We start from the raw sequence: 14,137 nt of genomic DNA, 5'->3' as shown, positions 1-14,137 counted from the left end.
TATCCTGTGTCCCTCTCTTAGTGAGTATATGTCAAAGCTTACAGTGTGCCTAGGACTGTGGTGATGTGGTTTCAGAATACCATTTTAAATAGTAAGAAGCCTTTAGAATGGGGAAGGGGAAATCGTGCTTAGGAAGACACTGGAGATTGGTACCAAAGCAAAGATAGAGAGAAGATACGTTTTCTCTATACCTCTTCTCCCACCTGCTTAGGAGGAGGAGGAGAGGGGGAGGGAAAACATTAGGAAATGTAGGTGATATAAAAACAAAAGATCTCAATTAAAATAAAAGAGACAGTAGAGCCAAACTCAACCCCCTTCCTCAAGCTGTCTCTTGGTATGATAATGTTCCTTTTCATTCTTACTCCATGATTTGCTTAGCCATTCCCCTACCAACCAGCACCCTTCACACAGTGTTGCTGTGAATATTTGGTTATATATGAGGGGTTTCTTTCTGTCATTGATCTCTTAAGGCTAGATGTTTAGTAGTGTGGTGGCTGAGTTGATGGGTATAAACAGCTTAGTGACTTTCCTACTTAGTTCAGAATTGTTCCAGCCCTCTTGGAGCCACCATCCTTCCTCATTTCTCCACCTCCAGGGCCTCCCAGTGTCCCCAGGTGGCCTTATTTTTCTGTTTAAAGGAAGTATGAAGTAATGATGTGAGCTGTTGTTTGCAGCTGCCTTCCTGGGAAGCTGGGGGAGTGGAGGAGGAGGAGGAAGAAGGGGACCCACAAGGGCTCCTCTTACCAGAGAAACCACAGTTGCAAAGCAATAGGAAATCCCCATCAATGTTTGCCTTTCTTCCTTCAATCCCATCCTTTTAAAATGTGACTCTCTTGCTCCCCAAATTAAAAAAAAAAAAATAGAACCCATGGCAAGTGGCTGGTGGAGATGGCAGGCTGGGAGAAACGTTGGGCTTTCATGGAGTTTTCTGCCACTCTGGTTCAAGAGGAACTCCTCACAGACTGAAAAGTTTCCTGTTCTCTCTGTGTAAAAGCAAACCCTCTGGGCTGGGGAGTCCTAGCTCCTTTCCTAAGGCTTCAGGAAACTTTGAAGCTGAGATCACCTCCCTTTCCAAGATCTGGTTCAGTTTTGACACAGCCCCCACTGGGGTATCAATAGCTCTTGGGACAGGTTCCCATTTGGGTGGGGGCAGGGACAACAGCCCCAACCACAGATAAGTCAGAGGAAAGAGCTTCTGCTCCCCTGTCCGCCCTCCCTCCGGCTGTATTTCCTTCTCTGGGGCCCAGTCTTCTTTTCAGTGGTTGCAATAATATATCAATTAGGGAGCATGGAGGGAGGAGGGGAGCCATGGTGGCGGCGGCGGCAGCAGCTGCTGCTAGAAGAATTGATTCTTGCTTCCTGGCACCACGCATTTCTGCCTGCGCAGCAGCACATGACATGGTTTCACATGCTGCCCCCGTAATGCTCTCGTCAGCAGCTTCCAAAGGAAGAACTGAAGGGAGGAGGAGAAGGGAAAGGGGGCCTCTCTGGGAAGCACATGAAGCAACGGACCAGGGTCAGCAGAGTCAACTACTTGCATCAGATGTGCAAGACTATTAGTTGTACTGGGAATTTGCCTGTATTTGCAAACATATGCAGGTAAACATGTGATGTAGATGGATACAAACTCCTTGGATATGTAGGTATACATGTGATACAGATGGATACATACTCCCTTGGGTCTATATTTGCAAACATATGCAAGTAAACATGTAATGTAGGTGGATGCATTCCCCTTTGGATGTGTAGTTATACATGCGATATAGATGGATACATATCCCCTTAAGTCTGTATTTGCAAACATGCAGGTATATATGTTTGGGGTTCCCAAAACCCGACCAAAAGATAATAGAAGTGGGTGCATATCTTTGTTCTGAGTCATCTTTTGAGTGACGTTGCAGAAAGAGTAATGAAATGTGTATCAGATAACCTGGGTTCAAACCAGGTTTGAACCCACCCTGACACTTAGAAGAGGTAACTCCATCCAGTGGAAAGAAGAATGTGCTGAGTTTGGCACTCTCCATTGTAAGAGACATTGAAGGAAGGGAACAACCGAAGTGATTGATTAGAGGAGTAGAAAGTAAGTGATTAGCTATGCTATTTCCTGGTTTCTCTTTATGGATAGTTCCTCTTTTACTAAGCGTAGTCCTAAGTTAGGCACTGAAGGAGATGCAGAAGAAGGGTTGGTCCCCAAAGGAGCTTAGTTAGAGAGAGAAATCAGATACCCAGGAAACCACATTAAATAGTAAAAAGGTTGAGGTTCTTAATAACATGGTTCAGTCCCTAAACTAAGGAGTTTAAAAGAGAGAAGTCTTTGAGGGCTAGCGTAGTTAACAGATGCTTTATGGAAAAAGAACTCCACCAAAAATGGATGTTTGCATCTTGGCTGTGAGGTTTGCAGAGCTCTGGTCCTATTTAAATCAGTTGAAGGTCACCACCACCCTGAAGGGCAGGAACCACAGCTATTATTAGCCTCCTGAAGCTACAGAGATTAAATGACTTGCCTAGGATCACACAGCTACAAAAGTTCTGAGCTAGAATTAAAGCCTCACTCTAGCTGATCCCAATTCCAGGACTCTACACTCGGTCAAGGTGTCTTCCATAGAAACGATCAGCCATACCTTCCCTTCTTCTTATGGAAGATAAAACTTGGGCTGAGGTTTGAAGAATGGATAAAAATGGAGGATCACAGAATGTCAAAGAAGGAACCTTTTAGAGCATCTTGCCCAGCTCCCTTATATCATAGGTAGGAATTGGAGATTATTGGTTGACATTTGCCAGGTGAGGAAACTGAGACTGTTATATTGTTTTGCTTCTCAAATAGGAAGTAAGTGATCTTCATGAGGGCACACACCCTGTCTTCTGCTTCACATCTGCCATGGGACTGAACATATATCAATGTCACTCAGTCCTGTCTGAATCCCATTTGCAGCTTTCTTAGTTTGCCACTTCTTTCTCCAGCTCATTTTACAGATGAGGAAACTGAGGCAAACTGAGTAAAGTGACTTGCCTAGGGTCCCACAGCTAAGAAGTGTCTGAGGCTGTATTTGAACTCACAAAGGGGTGCTTTCCTGATTAGGTGTTTCTAAATGTCATTGGGGATTACTCTTTCCTTGAACCTTAGTTTCCTGATCTGCAAAATGAGGGGTTAGATCAAAATGTCTCTAAAGTCCTTGCAGCTCTAAAAAAAGAATATTATTATGACCTCTTTTAAGAGCAACCATCTTATCTTTGTCCTCTTTGAATCCCCTCAAGACTTAGCACAGTGCCTTAAACCCAGAAGGAGTCTAAGAGATGTTTGTTGAGTGTCTAAGAATGGTTTTTGTAGCTGTCTGGGAAACTCGCCTCTGTGTAAAGGGTTTCCTTCTAGCAAGCTGTCTTCATACCGCCTGCCCAAGGCTTAGCATCCAGATTGATGGGTAGCCAGGATTCGGTCCCCAGCTAGATGTGAGCTTCTCCTGCCTTAAATATCCCCATTGCAGTGGGATAATAAATGAGTCTGGCAAACCTCCCACAGAATTGTCTGCCGCAGAGAGGATGCAGTAATCCAATTGGGCTCCCTCTGCCATTCCCCTGGGAGGCTGCCCAGTTGATGTTACCTTGCTGCTCTCCTTCCTCTCTTCCTCCTCTGCATCCCTCGCTGTAAATATAGTTTCTGCTTATAAATAACAGTTTATTTTAGCCCTGCCCCTTTAAGAAGCATGGTTCCTAACAAGAGGAGGTGATTGACTGAGGTGATAAGCTGTAACTAATACCTGGGTCTCATAATAGGTAAATAGATTAGTGCGGGGATCTGCTCTATTTTTCTTTCCAGGGAGTGCTTCAGTATGGCTGACTGCTGGGAGATGCTTACCCCAGCACTTTGGGATCCGCCCAGCTAAATCACCCACTTCTAAGATTGGATTCATTGACAGGCTTGGGTATAAAGCAAATGAAAAGTATTAGAAAATCCATAAGCCCTCATTGATCCTTTCTCTAGTCCTCTTCCCCTCCTGGCCAAAAAGAGCAGTAATGTGACCAGCCCTTCTGATTTTACTATTTCTCTCTGCAGTTACCACCATTCACTCATTCTTTGCATTCAAAACCTTAGCCTACATTTTCATCCTTCGTTCTTACCTTGACATATCCAGTGAGTTAAAGATCTTGTTGATTTAAAAAAATTTTTCCCTTATTTTTTATTGATTGGTTGGTTGTTGTTCATCTGTTTCAGTCATGTCTGATTCTGTGTAAACCCACTTGGGGTTTTCTTGGCAAAGATCCTGGTGTGGTTTGCCATTTCCTTCTCCTTTAATAGATGAGGAAATTGAGGCAAACAGAGTTAAGGAACTGGCTCAGCATCATACTGTTAGTAAGTATTTAAGATCAGCTTTTCTTGATTTCAGGCCAGGTACACTATTCCCTCTGCTGCCTACCTACTCCTTTTTATTGACACCTTTTGCTTTTTTGCATTGTATTTGATTCTGAATATATCCTCTTTTAACAAAAAATTGTAAAGGGGGTGGGAGTGGAGAACAATTCAGAAAAATGATGTTAAACGTTTGACATTATATATCCATAATCCTCAAAATTTATGAAAAAGTTATAGGGAGATGGCTGTGTCATAATTAATAATTGTAATAAATTTGAAGCATTGTTCTGTTGGTTTTTTCCATTTACAGAGCGGAATTGTATAGTTCTGTAATAATTGTGTGATTCTATTATGACAATGTTGTAGTCATTATATAGATTGCTTTCCTTATTCTGCTCACTTCAATTTGCATATTTCTCTGTGTTCATCATATTTTTCTTCTTTTTAAATAACACCATAATATTCACGTACCAGAATTTGTTCAGCCATACCCTACTCAGTGGGAATCTACTCAGTTTCTAATTCTTTTCTACTACAAAAAATACTGCTGTTTTATTGTGGTATATATGGGACCTTTCCTTTTTTGTCACTGACCCTGCCTTTGTCTGTGTCTATCATAGAAGGTTCTCGAGATAAAAAATATGTATATTTTGGTCCCTTTCTTTGCCTAATTCCTCATTTCCCTCTATAATGGTTAGACCAATGCTCAACTCCACCAAAATTATTAGTGTGCCTCACCTTCCACAGCTCTTCCAATACTGACTATTCACTTCTTTCATTAGCCTTGCCGATTTGCTGAGTGTGAGGTGAAACCTCAGAGCTCTTTTGATTTGCATTTTTTCTTAATAATTAGTGATTTGGAGTCTTCATTCACATAGTTGTTAATAGTTTTTTATTCTTCCCTTGAGAACAATTTTTTCACATTCTTTAACTGTTTGTGGCATTTGGTCTTATATCTTATTGTTGGTTGCCATTATATCTTGGATATCAAGCCATATCTTTTAAAGTACTCAAGTGATGTCTCCTGGGAGATGTTCTTCCCCATAAAGTTTACAAAACACTTAGTTTTATAGTTTTCTAATAATCTTATGTAATATTGTACACTGTAATTACCAATGTTTGTGTCTTTCCCCCACCCCCTTTCATTCTTGGGGGTATCACCTCCTTTGCTGGTCCAAAGATGTTTTTCTTTCTTCATTTAGAATCCAAAGCCCTTGATGGTTTGGACTTGTCTTTCCCTCACTCAGCTGTTAACTCAGTGCCATGTACATGCTAGGTACTTAATAAATGCTTGTTCTATTATATTTGCTGTATTACAATACTAGAATGACTGGGCTGACCAACGCCAGCTTTCATGTAAAGGAGGCCCCCTTCTTCTCAATGTCCAGAACCCAGCCTGTATTGGGTTAGATAGAGGTTCAGGGGAGTCAGAAGATAATGTTATAGGCTGCCCATGATGCTAGGGAGGGTGTCTTGTGAGTATGAACATAAGAGTGTTCTGAGGTGATCTTCGGGCTTATTGGGTCAGCTTTTCCTTGACCTTATTTCTCTCCTCTAAATGGGAAAAGTTCCCCAGGATTTCCCCAAGAAGCCCTTAGAGGAGGGGGGGATTTTTCTCTCCTTCCCACTCATTTCCTCTTTTTTCTTCATGTACTGATCCACTTGGTCTGACACCAGCAGGGAGCAGGGATTCCCCCCTTCCTCTTGGAGAGCCAGAAAATTCATAGCTGCCCAGGATCCCACTGGCCCTTGAAGAGATTACGTGAGATAATGGCAAGCAACCTTAAAGTACAGTGAGTTGTAATGGCAGCCGTGGCTGTAACAGTAATGGTCAGAAGCAGGCACAGACAGATGAATGAAAACCCTACGTGGGGATGTAAAGACATGAAGAGCTACACAGAGGACACAAAGCCTACAAGTCCAGATTACCAGGCATTGTGCTGGAGTTAGGGATACACAGACAAAAAGGATACAGTCCTTGTCTCTAGGAGCATATGTTCTGTTAGGGAACACAATCTGTGAATGTGTTTATATAGGTATGAATTCAGTCATTTCATTTATGTCGAGCTCTTTGTGACCCTATTTGGTGTTTTCTTGGTAGAGATGCTGGAGAAGATTGCCATTTCCTTCTCCAGCCCATTTTACAGATGGGAAAACAGAGGTAAATAAGCTTAAGTAACTTGTCCAGGATCCCAAAGTGTTTGAGGCTAGATTTGAACTCAGATGATTTTTTTGATTCCAAGCCCAGTGATCTAACCACTGTACCACTGGCTGCCTTCTATATTTATACCTATGCCTGTATTCATGTATGTTGAATATGTGCACATACACACATTCACACTAAGTACTGGTTAAATGCCATACACAAGCCCCCATGCATGCACAGAGAAACAGTTCACATGCGTCCCTGACATAGAGACGGTTCACACTTCAGTACCTCTAGTACTGAGCAGGGTTTGTCCTCAGACCGGTAATGTGGGGCTCAACCCATCTAGGATTATGAAGGTGAGCTTTAAAAGTTTCTGTGACCCGAAAGAAACCCACAAAAACAGAACATCGTCTGCTCTGGGCGTCCTGGTGATGAGCCTCTCTGAGCTTAATGAGGCCAGTCCTTGGAGAACAGATACACACTTCATCACTGGGCCTCTGTCTGCTGCTCACATTGACACAAAAATACCCCAAGCAGACATGCGCTTTTCTACTTCTGCTTTTTCAGGCCTTTCTGCCCTGTTCTCAGATTCTGTCTCATCTTCCTCCTCCTCCTCTTCTTCCTTCCTTTCCTCCTTTTGCTCCTTCTTCCCCCACTTTCCCTTTTCCTTCTTCCCTCTGTCAGCTGCCCCAGATTACTTTCTTGAGTCGGGGTGGGGGGGCTTGGACTTGTCAGCATTTGGCTCCAAACAATTTGACTTGGTTTATAACATAATAAAACCCAATGCTTCTTCTGTCAGCCTTGTGTGGGGCTAAGACACAAATCTGCAGGCAGCCCTTGTGCCCAAGGAGAGGGATAGGGATAGAGAAGGAGGGAGGGTGCATGTGCTGAGAAGGAAAAGAAATTTTTGTCATGTCTGCAAGGATGTGGCAGACTCTCCTCTCTGTATCCCAGGTAGATGGAAGAACATGGTCGCATGGGTTCTATGACTTGTACCCCTAGAGTTTGTATGTAGCACATGCTATCACACACATGTAATATGTGTATTACGTAGTATGTTTTACCTTGTATGAATTAGGAACACAGATTTGCCATTGTTGGGTCTTTTTTCTTCCATTCAAGGGGAAAAAAAATCATTCACTATAAAAAGCCCTCCCTTAAGTGTAAGGGGAAGATAGAAGGGGACTTAGACTCAGCTAGATCTTCTGGGTGAAAAAGATGCTTGCTTCCCAATTTCAGGTTATAGGGGCTGAAACTATGTCCCCCTGACTCACACACCATGACTTGGGGGGGGGGGGGGGTGAAGAGAGGTGAGGGAGTGGACTGTACCCCCTGATGTCCTAACCCATCATTGCTCTGGGGCAGACAGGGGTCCGGGGCCCTCTTCAAAGGCCACGCGGCTAGATCAGGAGAAGGAGGAGGGGAAGCAGCTGCCCGCCTTGCCCGTCTGCTCTCCGGGCTGAGAGTGGGGAAAGCCAGCACCATCTGTGGCTCTCCTTTGTGCTCGCTTCTTTATCCCTTCCTTCATTATTCTGTGATCCTGTATTTCCCGTGCTCCGAGTTTTCAATGAGTCGAGATGCATCCAGTGCCGCCAGCATTTAAAAAAGAGAGAGGGGAAAAAAAAGGCAGTAACTAAGCATACCAAGAATGAATAGTGTAATCTGGAAATTCATTTCTACTTTGTTTTATCTTATTGAATAGCTACAGGATGCGGTGTGCTTCCCTATCCAGCTGCTACAGATGTGTGCTCTGCTTGGATTTATTTATATAATAAGTGCAAACGGGTCCAGGAAGCAACCTGCAATCTTCCAGACAGATAATCACCCAAGTATCAAGTGATCCCCTCTCCCTCCATCCACCCATCTCTCTCTCTCTCTCTCTGTTTCTGTCTCTCTGTCTCTCTCTGCCTCTCTGTCTCTGTGTCTCTCTTTTTTTATGTCTGCATCAATTTCTCTTTGTCTCTCCGTGTCTCTCTCTCTTTTTCTCTCTCTGTCTCTCTTCTTTATCTCTGTCTGCATCAGTCTCTCTCTCTCTCTCCCTCTCTCTCTCTCTCCCTCTCTCTCTCCCTCTCTCTCTCCCTCTCTCTCTCCCTCTCTCTCTCCCTCTCTCTCTCCCTCTCTCTCTCTCTCTCTCTCTCTCTCTCTCTCTCTCTCTCTCTCTCTCTCTCTCTCTCTCTCTCTCTGATATCTTTAAGGAAAGGAGAGGTTGTCTGCTGACATGTAACAAAGATAACACACATATATCCATCTGAGATGTCCCTCATCCTGTGTCATAGGAAAGGTCTGCCAACACATGTTGCCATTTCCCAGGCTCACAAGTGCCTCCCAAACACCTCCCTAGTGAGAGCCTTTGGCTTTACCTGCCAGAAAATGACCCTTCTGTCCTTAGGACCCAGCCACCTGCTGGATAATGACCCTTCTGTCCCTAGGACCCAGCCACCAGCCTTCCTTCTGCCCATCTAGATTTAAGTTCTTTGGCTCACTGGCAGGCCCAGCTCTCTTTTGGCGAGTATCACATGAGCAGGATGCACACACACACACACACACACACACACCTTGCCAAGCCAGAGCCCCATGTTTTGTGTTCTAGACTGTAGCAGCCTGGTAAAGTTTATTTAAATTTCATCATAGAAAATGTCAAATCTCAGTTTGCGGTTAAAGAAAACAATAGTAGAATTTTCCTGAAATCTGTCTCTGAATCTTCTGTGACTAAGAAGCCCTGACTTAAACTCAAAGTCAAATATGGGGCACACCCAGTTTGAAGATGGGGCATTTTTAGAGTTTTAGGAAACTTTATGCATTGAAACTTGGGAGCCTGATCTAGCTCCAATCATGCCACGTGGCAGATGATCACCCTCAGTGGGGAAGAAGCAGAGAGGCAGCTCTTTGTATGCTAAGGCTTCAGCCTTTTGGACAATCTGCTGCCCAGAAAGGGGAAGGGGAAAGAAAGAAGACTTGAGTCTTAAATCTCAAGTGTTGGCTCTGTGACCCTGGAGAAGTTACTTTTCCCCAGGCCTTTGTTCATCCATCTGAAAAATAACAACAATGATAGTAACAATAACATATATGTATAGTTATACATCTATAGCTATATGTCCATATATGTATGTATATGGATATATATGACATCACTTCCATATCTATCTACACATGCATACATATATATACACACATACAAACATATCCATGTATACATATGTATATGCATGTACACACGTATGTGGCCTTAATCCCATATCTGTCTACACACATACATTTATATACACATATGCCTCTATGTACACACATATGAGCATGTGTGTATATATCCATGTGCATATGGATATACACGGCATTAATCCCATATCTATCTATCTGTGCACCCCTACATCTGTATTTGTGTGTGTGTGTGGCATTACTCCCATGTATATCTATATCTCTATATATGCATATATCTTTAGATAGATAGATATTTCCATCAAATGTTCGTGTGTTCTTTGTGCCCACCCTGTGGGAGCATTGCGAGCTCACATTGGTCTGAGCAGTCACAGTCGGACAAAGTGATGTCATTTTGGTCATCTTTGAGAACAAAGGACAACAACAACTCTTTCTTGTGTGTGTGTGTGTGTACATGTACATATATAGATATACAAAGGCTGCTTTAAGGCTTGCAAAGCACATTACAAATATTATCTCGCATATTAACAACTCTAAGAAGAAGGTACTATTATTATTCTCATTTTATAGATGATAAAGTTAGAAAGAAGAGCTAGAAAATTATTTTACTGGGCTCACAAAGTAAGTGTCTGAGGTTGGGTTTGAACTCGAGCCTTTTTTCTGGACTAGACGGAATCTAAGATCCCTTCCACTTTGGACAGTCTGTGATCTAGTGGTCTCCTCAGACCACAAAGACACTTTCCATTGGCCTTACTCTCCCAAGGGCCATAGTGATCTGCCCCAGGGTCTGGTATGGCCAGCCACGCCCCAGCATGGAAGCTGGTAGCTGGAGCCTCCAGATAGGCTATGATTAAAAGAGAAGTCACCTGGTACAGCTGATCCTCTATATCTTACCCATAACCTCTTCCCAGGACACAGATCATTAGAAATTAGTCTCATTAAAACCTTTTCCCAATTTACCAAATTCACTTGGATTCTCTACAGTGAATCTGAATAATAGTTTCCATCAGACTTTCTGTGTGCGGATTTCTTTTGCTGATTAATTCACCACCTTACTACTTACACAGCCCTGGGCTGAGCACTGAGGATGTAAAGATTTGGTTTGTTTTTCCTTCCTTCCTTCCTTTTTTTTTTTTTTTTTTTTTTTTTTTTTTTTTTTTTTTTAGAAAGATAGTCCCTGACCTCACAGAGCTGACAATTGTAAGCAATGAGGGGCTAATGAGAGTCTTTTTTTATTAGAAGAAATGGAAAGTGTTGCCTAGTGATGCTTTTTCATTCTAAGATTTTTATCTTTCTTTACCCAACAGTTCTGTCATGACCTCATCTATTTAAAAATTTATCGATATCTTTTGTTTTTACAACACCAACATTTCCTAGTGTAAAGTGTTAGCCAGAAATACTTTTCTCTTTATATTTTCACAATTTGCTCTTTCTTCACCCAGCTTTTCTGACCTGACCATGTTTTGGTTTAAAAAAAAAATGTTATCATTTGTTATTATATCACCACCATTTCCGAATGATTCTAGGAAACTCATTAACTGGCTTAGGTCTCAGTTTCATCACTGTATAAAATAAGGAGTTTGGATTGAATGACCTTTGGCATCCCTTTCAGCTCTGCATCTGTGATCATGAAAGCATTCTCACTCCCTTTCCCAGAGTTCATCTCTTATAAACGGAAGCGGAGAGGGGGAAAGAGAGAGAGAAGAGGTGAGAGAGACAGACAAGAGAAGGAGAGAGGGAGGGAGGTAGAGATAAGGGTAGGAATAATTTAGAAAAATTAACCAAATTATAGAAAATGACAGGTATTTAGTGTTTCCATTCCCATGGTTCCCACCTCTACAAATAAGTTGAAGAGAAGAGCGATTCCAAGTTCTGTTGGGTGGGGGGACAGATTCTAAGCTTAGGCCTGACCACATTCTAAAAATTTCCCCTAAACTAAGACTTTCTAATTATCCCCTCTAGAAATATCTCAGCAATTATGCCATTTTGAATGGAAAAAGCCACACTCCCTACCAGCGAGACACCAATGTTATGTTATATGCATTGGCGTCTAGGTACTGATAAGCTAATAATAATAATAGCTGACATTTACATGGTGCTTTTGTGTTTTTTGTGCTACAGGAGCTGACAGGTTACCATGCTAAAAATTACATCCGAGAATGCCCAGAATGGCCACGGTCTTTTCTGACAGCCTTCCACTTAGAATGTGTTACTTCAGTGGATCTCTGATCTTATCTACATGTATTTTCCCCCTTCCAGTAAATCACAGACTCTAGCCTTTTTCATACTCTGTGTCTCTTTCTCTAAAACTCACAAGAGAATCTGGACCCCAGGGTTTTTAGCCTAGGAGTCCAGAAACTTTTGATAACTATATTTTAATATTATTGATTTCCTTTATAATCCTGTATTATTTTATGTGTTTAAAAATGTTATTCTGAGAAATATTTTTCTATTCTGAGAAGGAATCTGTGACTTAACCAAACCTCAGAGCGGGGAGAGGAATCCATGAAACAAAAACCGGTTAAGAATCCTTGGCTTAGGGATTGCATGGAAGTTAAATGATTTGACTAGAGTCATCCAGCCAAGATATGTGAGCATTGAAAATCCCTAATGATGGCCAATACGTTAAAGGTCATCCTCTGGTTCTTTTCCCATTTCATAAGTGTTCGATCTGGTCTAAGACTGTTGTTCTTCACTGTCACTGTGCGACTGATCCACCTTGCTTCTTAGACATCCCCATCCTTGTCTTTTGCACCATTGTTAGTATTGTACTACTCCCAGCTCAATTCCATCACATGTGTTCTCTTTCCATTGCCTTTTGGGACACATGTAATTTTGGTTCTTCTAAGATCCTAATATTCCCATACTTCATATTGGAAGAACATCACTGGGAAAATTGGGACTTTGGTGACAGTGATTATCTTGGAAACAATGGAAGCAACCAAAATTACAAGTACTTCACATCCCTTTTCCTGTATACTTCTGGCCCAACTTGTTCTCTATCCATAACATTTGTTCAAGATGTAAGTATTAATTTATATAAACTGAACTGAAAATAATATCAGTTATAATGTCGTCTCACACACATAGAGTAATTCATACTTTTCAAAGAGCTTCTGTAACTCCTTAATTCAATTTTTGCAAAAACTCAGAAATGATTTTTAATATTATTATTAAAAATCATTGTAACCATTTTTAATTCATTAGCCATACAAAAACAGGATTTTTCACATAGGGAAACAAGGCCTAAAAAACTTAAAGACACCCCAAATTAAATAATGGTAGAACTAGGTTCCTACCCCAATGCACATTTTTCTACCCTATTTTGCAGCTCTTCCTCCACTGCCCATTCTTATAAGAATAGCATGATTTGTTTCACTTTCTGTTCCTTCTCACTCTCTGTGGATAGCCACCACTGGATTTTACTATTTTAGGCTTATAGGATTTTAGAGCTGAGAGCCCCCCCCCCCAGGGGTTTCTACTACTTTAGACAATCATGTGCTCACAAAGAAACTTTATAAACCAATAAGTTTGAGGAAGGTGAAGATTGTGATGTTCTTTGAGGGCAGCGGCTGCCTTTACTTCCTTCTCCCACCTCCTAGGTAGTTCTGTGATCTATGAGCTGGGCCATCCTTTTTGTCACTCAGATTTACGTCCTGAATATTTCCTCTCTTTTCTTCCTCTCACATTCCATTTGATTGCCTTAGTAAAAATGCAAAATAATCATGTTACTATCTCCATTTTGCACTTGGAAAAGCAAACATAGAGTATATGGATATTCCCATTCCCTATGAAAATCACAACTCTGCCACTTTTTTAGATAGTTTCTGTAAGTTGCTCAGACCAAAAAGAAAAGTCATTATTTAGTGTTCTTTTCTTCAGTGGTGATCCTCTTCATTGTAAGTAGACTAGTCTTTGGATAATGGCGTACAGTCTGTCCCTCGCTAGATCCTTATTCAATAGCATTATCATTTAGTAACATCTGCCAGAACTTAATCTCTGCTGCCATAGACCTATAATCATCTCCATGTCCTGATAAGCCACTCATGGTTTATGTGGAACAGTAATAACAATTCAATGTCTGTAAAAAGTTTTTCTCAAGCATTTTATTGTCCTCTTGACCCACCTGTGAAACAGAAGAGTGTGGTTTTTCTTTGATAGAAATTTAGATCCAAAGAAGTGGGTTGATTTGGTCACACAGTGCTTGTACAATTCAAGAATTGGATCCAGGTCTTCAACTTGGGAAAGAGTCCTGTACCAGAAGTCCCATCTCTGCTTGTCCCGTACTTTCATCTTTTAAAGTGTATACTTTCCTTCTAAGCCCAGCCCAGATACTACTTTTTAGATGAAGTCTTTTGGACCTCTACTCCCCAGCAGCCAGGGCTTTCTTCTGACATTACTTTATTAATTTTGTGTATATTCATCTATGTGCATGTTGTCTTCCTGATAGAATAAAAGCCTTTTGAGGGCAGAGTCTGTTTATT

The 14,137-nt window shown here is 41.6% G+C and overlaps 1 protein-coding gene across 14 annotated transcripts in view; it reads left to right on the top strand.

Moving 5' to 3' along the window:
- Positions 1-14,137, top strand: part of ZMIZ1 (zinc finger MIZ-type containing 1) — a 424,473-nt gene that overhangs the window by 349,977 nt on the left and 60,359 nt on the right. The window lies entirely within an intron of this gene.

This window comes from Sminthopsis crassicaudata, chromosome 2, assembly GCF_048593235.1.
Source record: "Sminthopsis crassicaudata isolate SCR6 chromosome 2, ASM4859323v1, whole genome shotgun sequence".
Classification (NCBI taxonomy): Eukaryota; Metazoa; Chordata; class Mammalia; order Dasyuromorphia; family Dasyuridae; genus Sminthopsis; species Sminthopsis crassicaudata.
The sequence above is the reverse complement of the archived record's forward strand: the minus strand, read 5'-3'. Positions and strand labels throughout refer to the sequence as shown.